Source organism: Centruroides vittatus, unplaced genomic scaffold (genome assembly GCF_030686945.1).
Source record: "Centruroides vittatus isolate TY-2023 unplaced genomic scaffold, ASM3068694v2 contig_375, whole genome shotgun sequence".
NCBI classification, from domain to species: Eukaryota; Metazoa; Arthropoda; class Arachnida; order Scorpiones; family Buthidae; genus Centruroides; species Centruroides vittatus.
This window is the reverse complement of record NW_027122197.1, coordinates 565,143-587,541: the sequence shown is the minus strand read 5'-3', so window position 1 is coordinate 587,541 and position 22,399 is coordinate 565,143. Positions and strand designations below refer to the sequence as shown.

The 22,399-nt window shown below is 27.7% G+C and overlaps 1 protein-coding gene across 8 annotated transcripts in view; it reads right to left on the bottom strand.

Moving 5' to 3' along the window:
- The window catches only part of LOC136975555 (leucine-rich repeat-containing protein 24-like), a 253,269-nt gene that overhangs the window by 9,078 nt on the left and 221,792 nt on the right, over positions 1–22,399 (bottom strand). Inside the window, exon 1 of one of the 8 annotated variants that reach the window (XM_067270633.1) lies at positions 21,395–21,489. The exons of 6 other annotated variants lie outside the window; for them this stretch is intronic. The gene's annotated coding sequence lies outside the window, so the exon portion shown is untranslated. Of the gene's footprint in view, positions 1–11,551; positions 11,742–21,394; positions 21,490–22,399 lie in introns of those variants that run through there. One more of the 8 variants, XM_067270629.1, reaches the window with a different exon arrangement.

Genomic DNA, 22,399 nt, shown 5'->3' with positions numbered 1-22,399 from the left:
ATTTCTTTAGTTGAAAAATCGTGTTTAAATTCCGGATTTAAAAAAAAAGGGGAGAAACAAGTTGAATAAATCTGTAAAGAAGTTGTAATATAAAAATGGCAGATTATAGGATACATAAAGGTTAAAAATAGGATTTTTAATAAGAATATATCAAAAGATAAATTAAAAAAATTATCATTAAAATTGCTAAAAACACAGATTATATATTCCAATTGTAAAATCAGAAATAGAAACTTCTGTTTCTGTAAGGAAAATTTTTGGTTAATGTTATCCATGGTTCCAAAATGGCGGCTCGTCTCTGATTCCAGCAAACAGAAGAAAGGAAACAGTGGGGACTTTAGGTTAGGTTAGGTTAGAACGTAAGTCCCCACTGTTTCCTTTCTTCTGTTTGCTGGAATCAGAGACGAGCCGCCATTTTGGAACCATAGGTAACATTAATTTTTATTTCTTTGATTGCCAGTACTTTGTTCTCTTATTATTCATTGGCATGTTAAAAATTGGTACTTTTCTTTAATATTATTGATTTTTCAGCAAATAAATAAAGTCTACGAAGCTTGTAAACTAATAAAATAATATATTATAATAATATTTAAAATTTAACAATTTAATTTTTCGATTTAGAAATATTTTTCTGCAGAAACCGCAAAAAAATCGAGAAAAAAAAAAAATATATATATATATATATAATTAAATATTTTAATTATTATTATTTTCTTTAAAAAAATTTAATTTCTAATTTATTTTTTAAAAAAATGTTTACATTTATTAAATTTTTAATTGGATGAATATTAATTTTTATTTATTTTAAATTTAATTTTTTTTTAATTTATTTAAATTATAATATAATTTCTCGAGGAATTTTAAGCACGAATGGATTTATAAATGATATAAGCAATGTACGGGTTTTAATTATGTTATTAAATTTTAATCTTAATCATTTTTTTAATGCAATGTTGATCTCTCTGTTGATTAAATCTGCTTGAAAAATATTTAAATCTCTTTAAATTATAATTTTTTTTTAAATAAAATAATTTCGAAAAATAATAAAATTAATCATTGAGTAAAGGAAAATAAAAGTATTAAGAGGAGTTATTAGTCTGAAAATTGAAGGTTCAAGTGATGAAACATCAACATGCTTTAAAATATTATTAAATATTTATCTTTACCAAGTTCGCGTGTCAGAGGACTTAATATAGGGAGGTTGGAAAATAAATTATTTACGAAACTCTTGATTATCTCCAAGTTTAATTAGAAAACATTTAAAATTCATTTATCTGATTTAAATTCGATAGAGTATTCTAGAGAATTTTTACATATAATATTGGAAAATTATAAAAATCCTTTCTTATAGAGGAGGAGGAGGAGGAGGAGGAGGATGAAGAGGTGGACGAGGACATTATTGAAATTCGTAAACTGATGTTTAGCTGAAGCTTTCCCCCACATCAATAGCCTTGTGAGAAAATATGAGTTTGCATATTTCATCATTGAGACGTTTAAAAATATTACTTGTCAAGTAGAGGGTCCACAGGTTGGGCAAATTGCCAGGTCGTGCCATTTACACAGTAGATAAGCAGGTGGGATATCTAATCATGTGTATAAAGCTTTCCCAACACCTGCCTCCGAGTTCATGGCCATGACTTGAGATCGTTAAGTCGAGTCAATATCTACACTTATCTATAATGCTGATGACTAACTCAATGGCTTTTAATTAACACAAACACGGGCGATCCTTAAACTAATGATAAAAGCTATAGTCTATACCAGTATTAAAATAATGTAATGAAAAGTTTGGATATCGTGAGACAGAATATGAAATTTGTATAAATACTTTTATAAGTAAAGTACTGTACATAAATTTGTATCGCTTATATTATTAAATTTTCTTCGGGGGTGAAGAATTTGATTAAGATGCTATAAATGATGGATACGGATGTGTTACTCTTGTCTTCTACCGTACAGTCGAGGTGGAAGATGACACGTGTTCAATTTAACAAATTGATTGATCAGTTCGATAACTGATCGATCAATCAATTGTAGACAATGAAAAGCTAGAAATACACGATTCGACAATATATTTTATCATTGTTACTAAGTAATTTATCATTTACGACAATCTAGATATTAATTTTAAACATGAAAACTTATCTTCCCTGTAATACATCCGTAGATAAGATGTAGAATTTTAAGTGCACACACACACACACACACACACACAAAAAAAAAAATAAATAAAATTAGACTATAAAAATTTAATTAGACGTTTAACTAAAATGGCCCACAGTATCAAATATACACATTTTTAAGTTTTCTGCTGATTACTTCAAAAGGGAAGGAAAGGAAAGGGGAAAGAAAAAAAGGGAGCGACTTTACTTCACAAGTTGAAAGATTGATGATCATCCTTCTTTAGCTATAGTTATGACCAGATATAGATCAACTAGAACCGAGTAAAAAACAATGTCAGCTTCCAAAAATAAGTTTTAAAAAATTTCATATAATAAGGCAGATGGTATCAAGGAAGTGAGAAACCGAATACCTTTTCGATAAAAATCTTAAAAGATATCTTTTCTAGATAATTTCTAGGGATGATGTTTTTCTAATAATACAAAAATCTAGATCTTGTTAATGGAATAAAACGTAAATTCTTGTAGTTTAAGGAAAGATTAATAAATTTGCATACCTTCTTCTAACATAACGGATGCTTTCTAACATACTTTCTAGAAATTACAGATGAGATTTTAGATTTAAAAAAAGTTTTCTGAATGTATAAATAGAAGGAGAGATTGATATATTCTACTGATAATTTTTTAGCGTAACCTACTTAAAATATCAAATTTCGAACGAAAGTAATGGGCACGAAAATGCAATTTTACGCATTTAATTGAGTTAAATGTTATCATCATTAAAGAAATTTTAAACCATTTAATATGTTTTTAATCGTAATTATTATTTTATACGAAAGATTTTTCAATATTTTCGCACGTAGGAAACGAATTATTAATATCGTTACCAATTTTTTTCTTTTTTAATAAATGATCATCGGTTGCAGGAGTGCAGATTTTTAGCTGACTGATCAAAAAATTCTATCGTTAAGTTCGAGTAAAGAAAATTACTTTTAGATATATTTAAAGTGTGCAATAAATAAAACAAGGGAAATATAGCAGTAAGAAGAATGAAAGGCAATAGAAAGCAATCATAAAAGTAAAATTACGGCAGAAAGAATATGACTAAACTGAGATTTTACTTCATTCATTGTATAGGAATAAGGTTCGATTTTTATCTACGTTGGAGTAAAACAGGACGTTTAAGTCATGAGAAAAGGAAGAAATTAATTCCCGTTTGATACGGTATGCCTGCTTTATGTCAATGGCCTTCTTCATATTCTATCTAGCAGCCATTGCAAAAGGGTAGTTATGCTGTGATGTATGAACTCCAACTGACGACAACCGAAACATAATTACTGTGGCTTAGGTCACAGTTTATGGATTACTGGATGTAATTTTCATTTTTATATCTCCACTGGCGACCAGAAACGAGGAACTGTTATGTGGGACTATTAACGTTAAATTTTATGGAGAGAAATATTTTACATTTTTGAAGAGAAAAATATGTTCAAAATGTGTCATCTCTGGAGTGTTTTACTAAAGCTCTTATTATAATTCTACTTACTTTATTGAACACCCAAGCATTGACAGTTAAAATTTTTCTTCTTATTAGTTGCTTCACCCATTGACAATTATTGTTCCTTACGGCTCTTTAGGGTTTTTAAGTATTATATTGTCTCTGTTTATTTTTAAGTAAGAGAATAAGTATTAAGCCAAGCTTAATTTAATGATTTTTTTTAAATATTATTTTTCTAGTTTAAACAGTGTTTCCAGCTTGTATTTTTTTATGTAAAAGAGAAAGAAAATAGTATATTGTGGTTTTACTTTCTTAATTTAAGACAGATGCTAAGAACAAAGTAGACACTGAAAAAATGATAAGAAAGATGAGACAGGAAGAGGGAGAAACATCCGATATTTATATGTGTAGAGAAAAAATTTGGAATGAAAGGTAAGAAAGTTAGAAGGGAGAAATGTAGTCGATTGTTAATATCAAGACAAAAAAAATATGGAGTAAAGATACATGGAGCTATAAAGAATAAAGAGGAGTATAGAGGATAAATGACTTAAGGAAAAGTAAGGAGAAAGCAAGAGATAGAGACAGGAAAAAGCAGAAGAAGAGAAAGGAAGGTAAGAATAAAGCTGATATGAAAATACCAAACTAAATACGATAAAGAATTAATAATTAATCACTTCGATACTTATAAAAAAAAAAGAATATTTTTATTCTAATTACCTAGGTGCTTAATTATATTCAACACTTTTGAATTAATCTTCAACAGTTGTTAATATCATTAATATATTTTTCTTAATATATATATATATATATATATATATATATATATATATATGTATATCATTCTTTAAATCATTTTATACGTTTTGTAATTAAAACATTTTTTGAAAACAATAAGATTACAGAATTATTTAATCTATTCTTAATTAATATAACAATAATTAGTTAGTTCTAAGTTAAACGAATTGATGTTGTTCAAGTAATTATTTTCATTAAATTTTTTCTGTATTTTTATTCTTCCATCTTTCTTGCTTTTGTTATCTTCAGCGAGAAATAACTAGTTTAAGTTCATACATTTACTAATTTTATGTAGATTAATTGCTTTTTATAGTTTTAATTATTTTTCCTTTTTTTCCCCCCATCGCTGCTGCTCTTCTTCTTCATCTCCTTCCTCCTCTTCTCTTCTCTTATTCATTTAAGTATACACGGATTAATTAATTTAATATTAAACCTTGATTAATAATTTATTTAATAAGTTTTCGATGATAATCTTTGTTTTTTAATTAAATAATAAAAATCGAATTTTATAAAGATAAAGTAAAATTATTTTATCTAGGATTATGATTAACCTTATGTAAAAGAACTCGGATGTCTTCTCATTAATGTAAAGAGAAAAGACGTCATTTTAGAATCCTAAATGTCACTTTAAAGAGAATATTTCGAATTAAATTGATACGAAATTCTTAAAGAAAGGATATAAGGAATCGATAAAATATGACGTGATTGACTTCATAAAAATAAGGAGGGGGAAAAAAATTGTTATATTTTAATGGCGACCTACTACCGATCATTATAGAATGTCAGGTATAACAAGCTGTCTTATTATTATTATTTTTATTATTATTACAGACAAAAATTCTACAGGTTATCTATTTTTAAATAAAGTTACAAAGATACTATAAAGTTTTTTCTAAATTACATCCAAGTTAAAGCTTTAAAATTAATGATTAAAGTCTTAAAAGATTAATTAAAGCTTAATTAAATTATATATTTATAAGTATATATATATATATAGACTTTAAAAAAATGCTAAATAAATTTTTTCCCTTTAACGTGATTTATAAACTTGCTTTTCCTTTGTTGATGGAGCAAAAAAGTAAAGTTCCTGGTCAACCGCTAAGTAAATTTGGAGAAACAATACCGCAACAAGTCCATATATCGTCCCCAAGTTCAAAATTCCTTTTAATGTACTGTACTTTCGCATTATCTTTCGTAAAGACAAGAGATAACTGAGTCTATAGTCGTTTTCTTTTTAAAGTATTTTTTCTTGTTTCGTCCTTGTACACAAGAAAGGTTTCGAGAGAAATTCAGCGAAGAGGACTTTCTTGTTTTTCTTACTAATCTTCTAAAGAGAAAACCTTGAAAGGATCTTTAGTGAAGACATTACCTGTGGGTATTAACGTGGGGGAACGTGAATTATGTATAAGGTTATCACGTAGATATTTTATAGAAACTAACCACCTAAACGTCGCTAGTTCAATTTCTATAATTAGAAATACACGCCGATAAACGGAATATCAAAACGACACAGTTTAAAATGTAAAATTAACCAATCACCGAAACGGACTTTATCACGTGGCGGACGCGTCTCAGAAATTGACCAATAATCGATATGAATGTTATCGACACGTGACGTTATTTAAATATTTAAAAATATCCAATTAGAAAATCGAAACGTTTTGTTTGAATATTTAAAATTTAAAATAAGTAACGAATAAAAAAAGAGAGACAATTAGTGGAAACAGTATGTTAAACAGCGTACACGTGACCAGTTTTTGAATTGTAAAGTTAATTAGCACGAAATTTTAGTGGAATTATTTAGAAAGGGAAACAATAATTGTCATTCTAGTATACATGCGAGTAATCAGAGAAAGGGAAATTCTCGGAACTTTACACGAGACCCATCTTTCAGAGGGATGTAACAGAGAATGATAAATGGAGTTGAAGTTTTTTCGCCCCCTTTTATTTCACAGTACTGACACCACGAGGCCATAGCCTTGAAGAGCCTCATTAACTATCCGATAAGGCACTAGCTCCTTATCTGCTCCCCATCCTGTACAGTAGGGAATTGTTGGAGTCGATGGATGGTCGCCACTCGTATACAATAGACAAATGTAGATCTTTAGACGAACAATCGCTTAACTGCATTTTTCTTTACAATTGACATTTTCTATAATTATTCTATAATTGACATTCGTTGAAGATAGTATCTAAAGAATGCTGTGAAAGGGGAGTAAAAGTTTTTAACTGTATGTAAGTACCTCGCGATATAAGAATTGACTTAATTTTACACACTTACAACGACAATACTTTCTATAGGAGGATTTATTATCAACAATTCGTATCAAGTAAGTTTAATTGACATCATTTTTTTTTTAAATTTTCTAAAGAGGTAATGAAGAATGATTACCCAGCATTAAGCTCCTATAAATTTTTGTAGCGTATAAAAATTGCATAAAATTGATATCAGATAATCTAGAAGAAAATTAACGTCTTTTAAATTAAAAAAAAATTTAAACATCCAATAAAATCTATCGATAATAAACACGTGGATTTTTTTTAAATCGTATTAAAGACGATGACCAATAAACACTAACGTCGTTGATCACGTGATTATTTTTTAAATTCGAAATTAATTTATGCATAAAGAATAGCCAATGAGAGATAAGTACAGTATATTTAAATCAGAATTTTAAACAGCTAACTGACGAATTTAAAAAATTCATCGATTTTGAATTATTTAATTAAAATTTATTATTCTGAGCTAAAATTTAACTGAAACGGGAGTTGTTATCATTATTTTCTTTAAACGTCGATTGGTTGTATGGTGTAAAATTCAAATTTAATGAGTTTAATGCTTTGATAATTACCGAATATTGGTGTACTGTACTTTAAAATAAACACGAAACTAGATGAGCCATTTCGCTTATTATATACAGTAGCATGAGTGTGGAAAATTGAAAATAAGGTAAACACGTCGCTCTCAACTTGGCTTACAACTTGGAGAAAATCTAGCAAGGAACATGATATGCCAGTTTTTTTTAGTCTATAAAATCTGTCAATGTAATCGTGTCATGTTACAGCACTTGTCATCAGATGCTGGACAGACATCCTTCAATTGTGTCTCTAGAGGCAGGATGTCCTTCTGTCTTACTTGCCATAAAGAACACGTGTTTTCACCCCCTTTTTTTCCTTTTCACTATTTCATTTCGCAACTTTTACTTTCGCATCAAACTTACTTTTTATAACAAAAGGAAACACAAGCAGTTTTTTTTATTTTATTTATGTAGGGAGTGAAAATGTCAAGAAGACTTTTTGTAGAGTAAGGAATATAAAACAGTCATAGATATATATATTTTAGAAATAGTAAACTGTTATCGATGTATTACTCCCTATCGAATGCATCAAGCTGCAACGAAATTGAAGCTGTCTGAAGTTTCAATTTTTGCTCTTTTCCCCCTTCTCCCTTTACACGAATTGTAAAACTTGCTTGTTTCCTTACAATACAACGCGTAAAATTAATTAGAAAATATTCTTGTTATTGTTAAGAATATTTTTCAATATTTAATTTAAAAAGTTCGACATAAATTCGTGCTTTGTTTACGTAGCATCCGTTTCTATGACAATCTCCACATTTTCTATCCGTCTCTCTAGAAGAGATTTTCTAAATTTTCATATATTTGATAAAAGTAAAATTGTTTCATACCACCGAAAAACAATAAAAAATGCCTTCCACCTTCAAAATAATCCATTTAACTCTAATGCTTCTATACGTTAAATAATTCTAGAATATAAAATAATCTATAAGTGTATTAAAGTATAAAGTTTCTAGAATTCATTAACTTTTTTAAAAAAGGAGCAAAGTATAGAGTTTATAGAAGTGTTAAACGGTATAAGTAGATTATTATGGGAGTATTCACCTATTGAAAACTCAATAGATCACTCGACATTATAGAGCAGAAACGATCCAATATTTACTTGTCAAGTATCAATTTAGCAGTTAAATAAATGTTAGATCTCGTATTGATGTAGTTAATGAGGTGATTGGAACTATCTCTAATTTACTGTATCAGTAAGAGGGAGCTTAGTTATTCACTCCATCTTACATTCTAATGCACTTAAGTATAAATATCAATAGAACTAAGTTGTAAGAATCTATCATATGAAACGTTGAAGGCTCTTTAATATAATAAAACCTTTCAGAAACTCGTTAATTGAAATTCTTATAAAAGTTTATATTTATATAAACGTTTAGGAATTAAGGATATAAATAATAATAATAATAATAAAGTTTATTTTGAAAAGAAAATTTGCAAATTATCAACAGAAATTCCATCTTAATTGATTTTATGAATGAGATTATTGATCGAAAAGTAGAAGAATCTGTCGGTTGAAATGAAACATAATTTAAAAATAAATGAATGTTTAATTGAGATGGTAATTATACAGAATAGTTCCATACATAAAATAAAAGAATGTAATTAAAAATATAAATAAACGATCCCTCAGTAGAAAAGAAGAGAAGGGAGAAGGAGAGGGAATTTTTACCCCTCCTTTTTACCCCCCTAAAATGACCCCTTAACATTTTACATTTTTAGACTCAGGGGACCTTAAAACATCGAGAAATGCAAAAAATTTTGGAGGTTTCTCTGTATATATGAGTGTTTGTGTATGGGAACACAATTTTGCTCACTCACTTTGAAGCTTAATAGCTCCCGTGCCTTTTGTCGTAAATTTCTGAAACTTTGCGGGGAAGTTCGTGTATTACAGACATTAACGTCGTTAAATTTTGGTGGTTAAAAGTCAAGGGGGTGGGGAAAAAGCCGAGGTCATGTTTCGTATCTCGAGTAGGGTCGGACTTAACGAAGATTTTTACTCGTTATTAGCATCTACAATTTTTCTATAAAATTAACCTATTTTGCCATTTTATAATACTATTAATAATATAAAAAGTTTTTAAAATAAAATATCATAACAGATAGAGCTACACACAATTTCAAGTTTCTTGACGGGAAAGTTAAGCAACTCGTTGTTTGATTTACTTTTAAATATATTTTTCCTCCCTTGTAGTAGGGATTTTTACTATAATTATAATAATCAAGGTTCATTGGCTAATTTGAAACAATTTTAAATGTAATGAATACATTAAAAATATTAAAATATTCCCTTCATTTTTCTTGTCATTATGGAAACAATCGATTTTCAAAATTATTTTATTTAAAGATAACTTTTTTTCTTTTAATTGTAGTTAGCTCGTTACTTCTTTTAATGGAAAAAAGGAGGAAAAAAAGTACATTTGCAGTTCATAATGTTAGGAAGAATAAAAGAAAGAAAAAAAAGAGTAAATTTTATAAAATTTTTATGACTTTTGAAACGATTGAATGATCTGATCATCATCAAAAATGAATTTTTATCTTTTATTTTTTAAATTTTCCATGTTTGTTCGACTTACTAATTAGATTTTAACGTAATAAATTAACGAGTCCTTATTAAGTTTTGATATTTTAATAAATTTTAATGATAATTTAATATTTTTTTTCCTGTTTAATTTATTGATTTAAATACAATAATGAATTCTAAAGTAATTTCAAAGCAATTAAAACAATAAAAGCAGCATAAATTTCTATTCAAGTTTAAGCTCAAATAAGTTGATACGAATTTATGAACTAAAAATTGCAATTAAAGCTCGATTATTAATTAAAATTTGGAAGATCGTTAAAATTCTTAATTGCCATTAATGCGAACTTTCAAGAAAGCCGTTTAACATTTTAGAAATTTTATATATAATATAGAGGTTTTGTTACCTTCATGATCATGTAAATCTACTGTATTCTCTTTCTAGAATGCTGATGAGTCATGTCAATGAATAGTTGAAACAGTCTCGTGTCTCAGGGAGGATTATTAGCGGGTGGCATTGTTAGATCCACTCCTACCCTCTATTTAATTAAGGTCTCAGTGTGGTAGAGTATGGGAGAGAGATAGAGAAAACTGTAATAACCAAGTTTCTTTAGTCATTAAGGAGTTGTACTAATGTACTATCATTGCTATCATTAAATATTTATAAATGTTTATCCTTAGAAAAGTAAATTATCATTCAGATTATTTTTGGCTCGGTTTAAATAATTAGCCATAAGTTGAAAAGTTTTGCTGTTTTTCTCCCTCTTTACTTCCCTTCATTTATTATTATTATTATTATTATCCTCTCCCTGTTTTTTCTTAGCGAATAATTAAGAAATGTAGCATTTATATCTCTATGGTTTTGTTAGAGAATGAGAGCAGGTGGATCCATCAAGCAGGTAAAATCTTTTCTCCCACAGGAACAATCCTGAAAATGGTTAAATCGATTCGTAATATTATATGGCCTTGAGCAAGCTCGTAATAGTTTGATGTTCACAAATGCATCCACTTTTCTTTTCGACTACTGAAAACCTCTTTAGTACTTCTGGAATTTCGAATTAATTGAATACTTCCAATACAATATTCAGGATAAATATAATGACAAAAAGAATTCGCTCTTTTCAACCTTTATTTACAAAAGTTTAGTTCCATTTTTCAATTTTTTTTACCCTTTTATAATAGAAACTAATTTAGAAAATTTAATTTTTTTTTAATAGATAAACTTGATATTTAAATCAGAAATTGTGCTCCTGATGTGCAACATTTATAAAAATTTATGCAATCGTTATCAAAATAAAACTAATGTAACATAAATATTGATAACATTTACTTTAACACAATCTATTAAATACATTTAAATCAAAATTCTATTAAAAATATGCGCATAAGTCTATAAATATACTTTAAATATAATGATTTAAATATAAATTATTAAATTATAATACTTAAGAGACGTATAAACCGCCTTTTCTTTCTCTATTAAAGAAAATAATTTAATCTACATTAAAGTAAAATCGAACGGTTATAATTATAAAGCATAATGTATTATTATTGTAAATTAAGCGCCAAGTAACAATTACGAAGCATGATATTGTTAATTATTAATTATAATTCTCTATAATTACACTAAAATATTCTCTGTGGATAGGTGTAAAAATGTTATACATAGTTTAGTACTGGCTTCACACCTATCGATTTTCCATATAATTTTATCTGCAGTATTAATATTTAGTAAAGTTAATATTACTTCAAGACTTACCCCATTAAGTATACGAATTGGGTTTAGAAAAGAACGATTATTACGTGCGACTGTTGCACATAGAAAGGCAAAAAAAAATGATAACGAACGTCGTCTAGCAACGTCAATATTCAAATATTAGGTTATCGTACGTATAAGATAGACAGGGAGGCATGTTTGTACACTCCCAATCCGGTCTTACCCAGTCATATAATGACTAACGTGTTTGATTTTTGTTTTTTTATTTTGCAATGGGGTGATTACCTTTTCTGAATAGTAATCACTAAAATAAAAAATAAAAAAAAAGTTAAATATAAAAGTAATCATGCGAAAGCTCCATTCTTATATGCATATACATGTACAGTACACACAATAAAATTCAGCAATAATAATCACTTAATAAATTATTTATGAAATTTAAAAGCTGTAATATTTTTTTATTTATTTAAATAAAGTAATAAAAAATTTATAATTTAATTTTTTAAGTTATTCTTAAACGACAATTTGAATAATTTATAAAGGGGAGTAAGCCAGGTTATTTCTTGTGTTACTGTAGTAACATTTCATTATATAATGTATAGTTTAGTAATTGATGTTTAACTAAGGTTTAGGACGAATGAATGAGGCACACGGGATTCGAAATTACGCGACAATTAGGCAACAGAATGTTAAAGAGAGCTAACAATTCAAATTAGTCGAAATTTTCGAATCTTATAATGTGATTTCTATAGTAGAAAACACCAGAATATACCCTTTAATCTAACTAAAAAGCTTTCATATAAAAGAAAAAAACAAGAAAGAAACTTTTATTCTTTTAAAGCATTGTCGATAGTTTCCTTTAGAAACAGGTGCCCATCTTTTTCTATTTGTTGATGCTATTTCGACCTTTACAGTATAAGACCTATTGCCATTTTACGGTCCTGTTCAATGCATCAGATATATGTGCCTGGGGCAGTGTGTAATTTTTAGCTGAAGCCACTTTTTTACAACTTTTATGTATGTTTTCTGAATGTTGTAAAAGTAGAGAATTGTAGTTATTTCCACTTCTGCTTTATATTACACGTCGACAATGAAATAGCAATTTAGCAATCTTTAAGTGTATACAATGCGAATTACCAAGCAGTTTAAAACGATAAAAAAGTATAAAAGTTTTCTGGTTAAAATAAAAAAAAATAATCAATAAAATTTATCAAGGATTTATCTCTCATACACTCCCCCCCCTCCAATTTATCTCGTATGAAGTTTTTGATATCGGGTTTTTTTAATATATAAATTTTATTTTTAAAAATCTTTCAATTTATATAAAATTATTCTGTAGTTTGTTATATTTACGGTTTAGTTATATAAATATTTTTGGCATAGAAATATAGTTTAGTTGCCAAGTTAATTAGAGAAAAGCAAACAGGCAAGTGCTTTCGATGTAGCACAATCAGCATGTTGACTAAGCTTTATTCGATATAACAGAATCCTTTGCTATTCTTTGACGGATAAATAAGTAATTTCCTTATTGGGATTTTTCTATTTCGATTTTTTTGAGTAAGATAGACTCATTAAACTTCTTACTTTATGAGGAAAAATACGTGAATAAGTAAAGTTTTTATTTTTGAGGAAAAATCATACTCTTTTATCGAGGAAAAAAATATAAACAAGTAAACATTTGGAGAAATTATGCTATTTTACATCTTCGTAACCTACCTTCAAAATAATAAAATATATTTAATTTATATCCAACATTTATCGTTCTAATTAATAGCTCAAATCTATAATTTTCTAATTAAAAAAAACACAGCAATTATCACACTTCTACTTTAACAAATTGTATGAAAAATAAACTATTGTATACATTTTATAAAATTATACCAATTATTACTATTAAAATATGCTAATTTAATAACTACATTAAAACCTGTTCAAAACGGACACCTGCCCAAACGGGAGAGAAAAAATATTCGGTACGGTGCAATTCCGATTTACACGGGTTTTACTGTAAGTTACATAATCTAAAAAGTAAATTTTAAGTAAAAGTTATTTTTAAAAAATGAAGGTAAAAATCGATTAAATTTTAAATAAGATATTGACAGGAACGTTAAAGGAATTAGTTATAACAGTTGAGAGATTAAAGTTGAGAGATTGATTTCATGGAGTTTTAGAAAAGATATATAGTATATATCATGTTTCCCATCTTTTTGTAGTTGACAACCTCCTTTCAAGGTATTGGAATATCGTGACATTTTACAGGAATAAGATTTTTCGATCGGTTGAGGTGGAAATCGTCGGTTGAAAACAAGTTGTAAACAAAGAATTGCCATCAAAATTTCCTAATTATTTTACATAATTCGCTACTCGGTGACATTATTAGTAGATTTATTCGTCAATAGAGTATATCGGTATCGAGATATAAAAGATTTTAGGCATGATCCTGCAAAGCTAATTAAGTTAGTTTATATACTAATTAACAGAAAAATCATTTATAAGTTATATATATATATAAAACATTTAAAAGTTTATTTAGGAAAAGAAAAAAAGATGAAAAAAAAATCAGAATTATACAGTAAAGAAAGACTTCTTTCTCATTCAATCCGTGTATCCTTTTCTATGAAGAAGTCAATGGAAATTCTATTTACATTGAAACAACATATTTACAAAGAGAGCTCACTGCAGACATCAATGAACATAAGCAGTAAAAACAGAGAATAAAGTCGGAATTTTGCATTCTCTTTCAATCTTATATTGCTTTAGTCATTGATTTAGATGGACCGACTGATGGAATTCCATCCATTTATGTCTACTACAAACATACACTATGTATGGATATTTCTGCTGTCTCTTTATCTCTTTACCACTTACGATTCCCTTTTCGGCATAAAGAATTCCAGATTATAATATTAAACTATTTTGAGTGGCAGATAGACGTTTCTTCTTCCAAAAAAACGAATATATATATATATATATATATATGCATTTATTTTTTCTCCTTTAAACCGTTTCTGAGAGGATAGAGATTTTTGTCATTCTTTTTTCTGAATAATTAAGCACTCTTTCAATTTTTTTCTTTTTGTTTTAAACAAAAGTTTTGTTCGTCTACAACAAAAACTAACGTTAACAAATAAACTTTCTTCCGTTTTTTCTTAATGTTAATTATCTAAATTAACGATATTTAATGACGATAAACACTTTTGAATTATTAAAATTTTAAATTAATGCCTTGTAATTTAAACATTTTAAAAAATATGTTTTGTCTTGTTATTTTTAAAATTATCTATTTTTTTCCTTTGTATAATTTCAGAATTTATTAATTTATTAAATAATTTTTTTGAATATTTTATAGGATTTTATCAGTTAAAGAATGTACAGAAGTACCACAACAGTATTTCTTGTTTAAATATCATTTTTTTATATTTAAAAAATTATATACAAAATTTTATAATTATTCCTACTTGTACTGTACTGTACGTTTATTTAAATTAAAATATTTAATTACAAATATGCAGATTATATAATTGTAAAAATTACGATAATGTCATAATAAACCGTTGAAAAAAATCCAAACATGTATAATCTAATTAACGACGATATAAATCGAATTTAAAATTTTCAGTAACGTAATTGGCGAATTGAATGTCACTAGTTTTCTCCAACCACGCCTACAGCCAATCACAATACACGAAATTACAGATAATTAAATCCGATATTTCTTTTTATATTTCCAAGACAATAAATGTTAAAATTAAATATAAATGGTAATTTTTTCGGTTTTGTCGCCATTATTTATGACAAAACTTTGAAAAAAAATATTATTTTCTTTAATATTAATGACTCATAAATTTATCGATAATTTTTTAAAAAATTCTATCATTTTATAACGAAAGAAAATTTTAGATAAACGAGTAAAATTTATGAAATTTTCTTTTTATAAAGTTTAAAATTTAAAGAAAAACTAATCGACAAATTGTAAATTCTAGATGTTCCATGTTAATTCTTCCTGAAAAATTAACAAACATCACACCTCATAAAGTAAAGTAACGAGTTTCTACGCGATAAGCAACCATAATGAACCATAAAAATATATCAATAAATCTGTCAAATGAATCAAAACATGCTAAATTAAATTAAAATACTTTACAGAGAAAAAAAAGTAATAATTTTAATATTAAAAAGAAAAGCAAAACAAACGGAGGCAAGTCGAATATATTTTATATAAACCTTGAAGAAATTCGTACATAAACCGATTATTTATAAACTCTACAAGTATATGTTGCTGTTTATCTGTTAATTCTCACAATTGTTTGATAAACGAGATTTCCGTTTGTATGTCACAGACATCTGAATTGATGGTGAAGTTAGTTCTGTTTGTATTGTAAACATTAATAGACAACAATATGCCTGATAGTAATTAAGAATATATTTGCTCATCCCGGTGTTGTTGCTGTATTTAAAATATTTATTTTACTTCGTTTTTAACGTTAAAATCAACCCAAATGTAAATTTAGACGAATCAATAGTTTAATTTTTTAAAAGTAATTTCAATTATTTTAATTTATCATATTTAATTAAAAATATTTAAGTATTAATTAACATAAACGTATAATTTTATAATATTAATATAATATTTTTGAAGGAAAATTTATAAAGTATTTTATTTTCATAACATCACAAACAAAGATTAATAATAAAATGTTATATTTTAATTCTAATTAATGTTTTTGTTTAGGGCTTACAATTTTTATGAATAAAAATGAATAAAATTTATTACTCGCAGCAACCTGTTATTAAATACAAGCATAAAAATAATTACAAAACTACTTTTTAATCTTAATTCTTGTTCACTTTTTTCCCCTTCGTAATCCATTTAAATCATAATTAAGAGATGACTTATAGGTAAAATATGCGGACGAACAAGAAAACTGCTGTCATATTTAGGTTAATAATGATTAAATGGCCAACAATATATTAACATCAGGCATAAAACGATTTACTATCGGACTTCTGTAAGAAAACAATTGGCTAAGACGACAGGTAAGCCTTCGTGTCAAACCAGTAGAGACCAATTTATCAAAATGGAGGGATTCAATGCGTGCCAAAGTTTTGTGTTTCCAACAGATCGTTCATTTACCTAGGGAGAAATATTTCAGTTTCAGAATACATCGCTTTGTGTCACGCCCATAAGAGAAAAGAAGTTAAAAATACACTTTTGCCTTCCACTGTTTCGACCCTTATCATCACTTACTGCACTCACTCTTAAAATCCATTTCATTTAAAACTTAGGAATTTTTCATCCAAAAAAAACTTTCTATTTTTCATAGCCAGATTCTGTGCTTGATCTATCCTTTCTCTTTTTATTTAAAGATGACATCTTACTCTTAAATATTCGTTTTCGCAATTTCTCTAAGGATCAAACTGTTTGATGGATGAACGTCATACTGTTGTATGTGTCAAGTATAACACTGACAAAAGATCTTTACAGTAGACAAAACAGGATACCGTATAGGCCTGTATCATTATACATTCTTGGAATTTGCCTTTCGATTCTTTGTAAAACAAGTTTGCTTGGATCAGAGATGTGTTACTGCTAGATACGCAGGTAAAAAGGGTAAACTATGAATTTTAAAATCCTAAACGGCATTTAAATTCGACTTTTAAATTTTCTATTCCGATAAAATATATTCCTGTCCCGAAGCTTATGGTGTTAAGAAACTAACATTTTGATGTTCAGTCGTTACTTTCTAGTATAAGTTTAAAAATTGATGCATAAAAAATATGATTTTAAATAAATTATTAATGATAGGCTACACTTTCTCATTGTTCTGGAAGATTATTAATCTGCATAAAAGCCTACTATTAAACTTACATGGCTACGATATGTAATAAAAAATATAGAAAAATTCTACTTTATATTCAAAAATTTTCCGCCTGAAACAATTTCGTTATAAACTAATATACAGCAGTAATAATAGCAACACATATGTTTAATGTGTAGGAAAACTACATTAAATAAATAAAGTAATATCGAAAGATAGCAGACAAACAAAATTAGATAAAAAAACTTCTGTAAAATAAGTCGTTCTCTGCATTATATTTCTGTATATACGAAATGAATGATTTTTAACGGTAATTGGCTGCGTTATTAAAAGTGGGTGGAGTAGATGTACGTCTACACCTGTCAATTTTATTTTCTCGACCAATCTTCGTTAAAACAACTATATCTCGGTCAATTTTTCTTAGACTCTATTACGCTTGATATCTTATGAAAATTACAGAGGACGACGTAATTACATTTATAAAAACTTTCTATTTAATTTTGTTTTCCTTCTTTCGTCTTTGAAGATATGCTTGCTTATTTGTCAACAGTAAAAAAAAAAAAATATTTAAAAACTTCTAGTCTGTTCTTATACAAGATTTATACTTACTTTATTGAAACTAAGTCCTATCGCATTTAAAAAAATATATATATTATATATAAAATTCAAATTATACGATTTCTCCAAAATGTAGTATATATTTAGACTACAGTTGATTCAAGATTATTACATAAACGCTTTTTCGAATAATTATTAACTTTCCTGTACAAAATCTCAATTGTTGTTCAATTTAAATAAGGTAATCTTATTAATTTTTTAATTGAAAATTAGGGGGGGGGAAACAGAGAGCTAAACAATTAAACTTGTATATACTTTACGGAATTGATTTCTCATCAAATCCTTACATAGAAACGAATAATTTAATATCATTTGAAGTGAGGAGAATAAAAATATATATATAAATAAATACGTGTAAGAAAAATAAAGAAAATTCATTAAAATTGAAAAAAAACTGTTATAAATATGTTGTCCTTACCAAACGTTGCAACATCGATTATCATTACCCAAAAGTGCTGGTTAAAATCAGTAGATGGCGAATTGCCAGTCGAGGAGACGAGTAAGAGATTTAAATAAAAAAGAGAAAAAAATTGTAACAAAAATCAGAGGAAGGGAAAAAAAGAAATAATAATAATAATAATAATAATAATAATAAAAGTAAAAACTAGAAAGATCCAGTGCAGTTGTCCTCGACTTACCACAATTTAACCGAACCAATTTATGGTCAGCAGAAAGAGATTTGTTTGAATACAACTGTATAATTTATAGATTATGTGAAGCGCTAAACTGCTGCAAATTTCATTTCGTTCGATAAAAGCGATTCACGATAATTTTATAAATTACAAACCAGAAGGAAAATTTTAATTAGGAAAAATATAAACTGGCATAATTACATTTATAAAGAATACAGTTTATGTATAATTATAGAAGAAAAATACACTTTATGAGCAGATAAAAAGAATATTCGCTTCTTTTTTTTTTTAATGTTAATTATTGTAATATGAGACATTTCTTGTTTATGATTTTTAAACGTTAAGGTTAACTTAATTGTATAATATTAAAGAGAATTGGATTAAAAATAACTAAAATTAATTTTTTCTTTTATCTTATTAAAAAGGGGATTGCTTATAAGCTATTATAAATCCACATTAAAGGGGGAAAAATGAATGAACCTGTGTGTAAACCAATTAAACGATATCATAATTATAATTATCTCTAACAACCAATCATAAACAATGAGCTGTTGATCAATTTTATACTAATTGATCAGGTTTTGCTTCTGTTCTTTAATTCTGTTAAAGTTATTTAATAAATTTTGCTAGTTTCTTTTTGCTTCAAATATCTGAAAAGATTTAAGAAAAAATAAGATTAAACTCGTGAAAAGCTTAAATGTTAATCTTATTAACTTGATCAAATTACGTTAATTGTTTACAAAAACGCCCACAAAGAGAGAAAAAATTAATAATTAATTTCATTCCAACCAATTAGGTTCGGGTTTAAATTCAAACTAACCAATCGCCTTTAAAATCGCTTTAAATGATTAATAACCGAATAATCCGAATAATTTTCGTTGTAGCTAGACTCCAGAGTAATATTTTCGCAAATTAATATTGATTAGACTCCATAAACATTCCTTGAAAAAATAATAATTCAACACGTTCGTTTGCTATTAGGATTCATTAAGTACTCATACATTTTTGATGATCAATTAAATTCGAATTTTTCAATTTTTCGTTAATTTTTCGAGAATCGAGTCAAACCGGGAGCTGTCAAAAATGGGATGAGAGAGAGAGAGAGAGAGAGAGAGAGAGAGAGAAGAGGACAGATGGTATCATATTTCAACACAGACTATGACTTAGTTTCTCATTAGCCTCCGATCGTTTGTTACCCGAGGGTAAATGTCCACGATAGACAGGAAGACTTCCTCTCCTGCAGAGTAGCGATTAATGTTCACAGCTCAGGCAACACAATGCTTCATATTTCATTGAGAATTACTGCTGGTTCCAGATTGATGCCAGCAAAGTTACTACGTAGTCGATATCTTACAGTTTCTATCCCTTTTCTCTCTCTTGACATCACCTATATTTAGTTTCCAGGACTCGAGTTATGTCCTGTACCATAGGTAATGAGTTAGTAAATTTTGCATGGGCAAACTCACCCTATATAATTGATGAAGGTTTACTTGATAGGCTCCACTCATTAGTCATGTTGCATATTACGGGATTAGAATATTGATGCCTACTATATAATTGGGTTTTTACCAAAATTAATAAATTATGACATTATGGTAAAGTATTTTCTCGTTATTAATAATTATAAGTGTATCAAAAGAGCAGAAAACTTTATCATTTTCTCGATTGGAACCAATGAATGAATATGAGAAAAATTAGGATTTTGGGGGGGCTTAAAATTGTAGTAATTTCTTCTGGAATCCTCGGTAAACACTAGAATCATGGGTTGGAAAGAGGAAAAGATAATAAAATAAAGAGTAGGGTAGGAGTTAAAGGAAGAAAAACCATGCCTTTAAATTTTCACGACTCATGCAACGTGGATATACCCTGTGAGAATGGCTGCACTATACTCGTTTTTAAATAAAACATGCTTTTAGTGCTTCCTAAAATTCGGTTGTTTGCGATACTTTATTCAAAAGATTGGAATCGATATCTATTGAAAACACACAATGAAGCGGTTTTAATGTCGTGTTCAACTCACATTTTACTAGTTTTATACGAGAAATGAACGTTTTCTATACTCCCACTTACAATTATTGACAAGAAAACAGGTGGAGGGGAGAGGGAAATGGTCACGCATGTCATCAACTTTGATAATTATACGCAACTCTACACGAATATAGAAAAATGATCCGAGTATCACTGGACTTCTTTCTCATTAGTCTAATAGCAAAATTTAACATTAAAGAATCCTTATAAATTACGAGAAAGGTTGCCGAAGTAACACGAGTAGGTTTTGAAGCGTTGGTATAAGTCAGGTGTCACGTGCAATCGCCGTAAAATCAAGCGATGTTTACTGTTCCGTACCGTATCGTACCAAGCTAGATTTACAGTCAGACGGGCGACATGACACGATCGATGAGACAGTCGGTGTCAGATTGCTCGGTTCCCCCATCCCTACTCCAAGAATGGTAAAACACACTGTTATTACCAACAGGTAATGTTACAGGTCCTACCAGTATAGATTACAACAGTACTCCAGCTGACGACAAGGCTATTGTAAGAAATGAAAACAAGTTTTGTGTGAAAAATGAAAAAAAAGGGTCAGAAAAGATTGAAAATACTGAGTTATTATAAGAACACGAAAAGAACACCTTAGTTCCAATTACAGCTAAACTTGCAGATGAAGAAGTACTGTATACATACTGTATATTATACATGGGATATATAATAGAGTAAAAATTCTATAGTTGGGTTGGTGAACTACAAAAAAAAAAATAGAAAAAAAAATAACATTTAAGCTTTATCTGACAAGTAGATCTATGCAAATATCTCACCTGCTAGTTCTTTGACAAGTATTATTTGTAGAAAATCAATATTCCCACAGCAATGAGACGTTACAGTTGAATCTTTGTGTTCGTTCATAGAATGGCGAGAAAACTGCTGACGTGAGTTTCGTACATATTGGCCACTCATCATTTACCGTCAGCATTGCTATCTGTCACTCTTTACGGTAACCAAAAAGTTTTGTAAAAGTTTTTTTTTATATATATATTTTTGCTTGTCAGAGGATGAAAAATAGAAAAAGAAATACAATAGAAATGTAATTTTGGAACGAAATAAATATTTGTTTATATTTTAATTCATTTATTTATATTTTTTCAAGAAGAAATTAAGTGACAAGTGGGAGGGCTACCAAAAAAAATATAAAAAAAATAAAATAAAAATACTGCATTGCCTCTCCCCTTTTTCTGTTTTATTGCTGTGTTGCAATGTTTTGGAAAAGCACAGAATTTATGTTTCCAATATTTTAGGACCGAAATTTATGTTTTCAGCAAGGATTTTTCTCTGATAAAATTATTTCAACTTTCTATAAAAATAAATAAATTGATTATTTTAATAATTAGTTTTGCTAATAGTTTTCCATATAAATCAATATTTAATTTACTGGAATTTTCAATTAGTTGTAAAAATGACATTTTATATTATAATATTGACTTATGTGGATGAAGTTAAATTGCCTGAACCTGTGTCTACTTCTTATTGTTCGTTAATAGGTCGTATTTTAGACTCTATAGCTCATTGTTATTCAGATTAAGCTGTACATTTAGTCACTGTTGTTGGATCTATATCATATACATTTATGCCACGTTTAAATATGAATTAAATTACATATTTGTGACTACAGACAGGAAATCAATATTAAGGCATATTCTCTACACTTAAGAATAATAAAAACTATAATTTAAATAATTAATGGATCAAGGAATATGCAGATTATTTATTTAAAAATTTATTATGCAGATTATTAAAATAACTTTAAAGTTGTTAACTTTTTTATA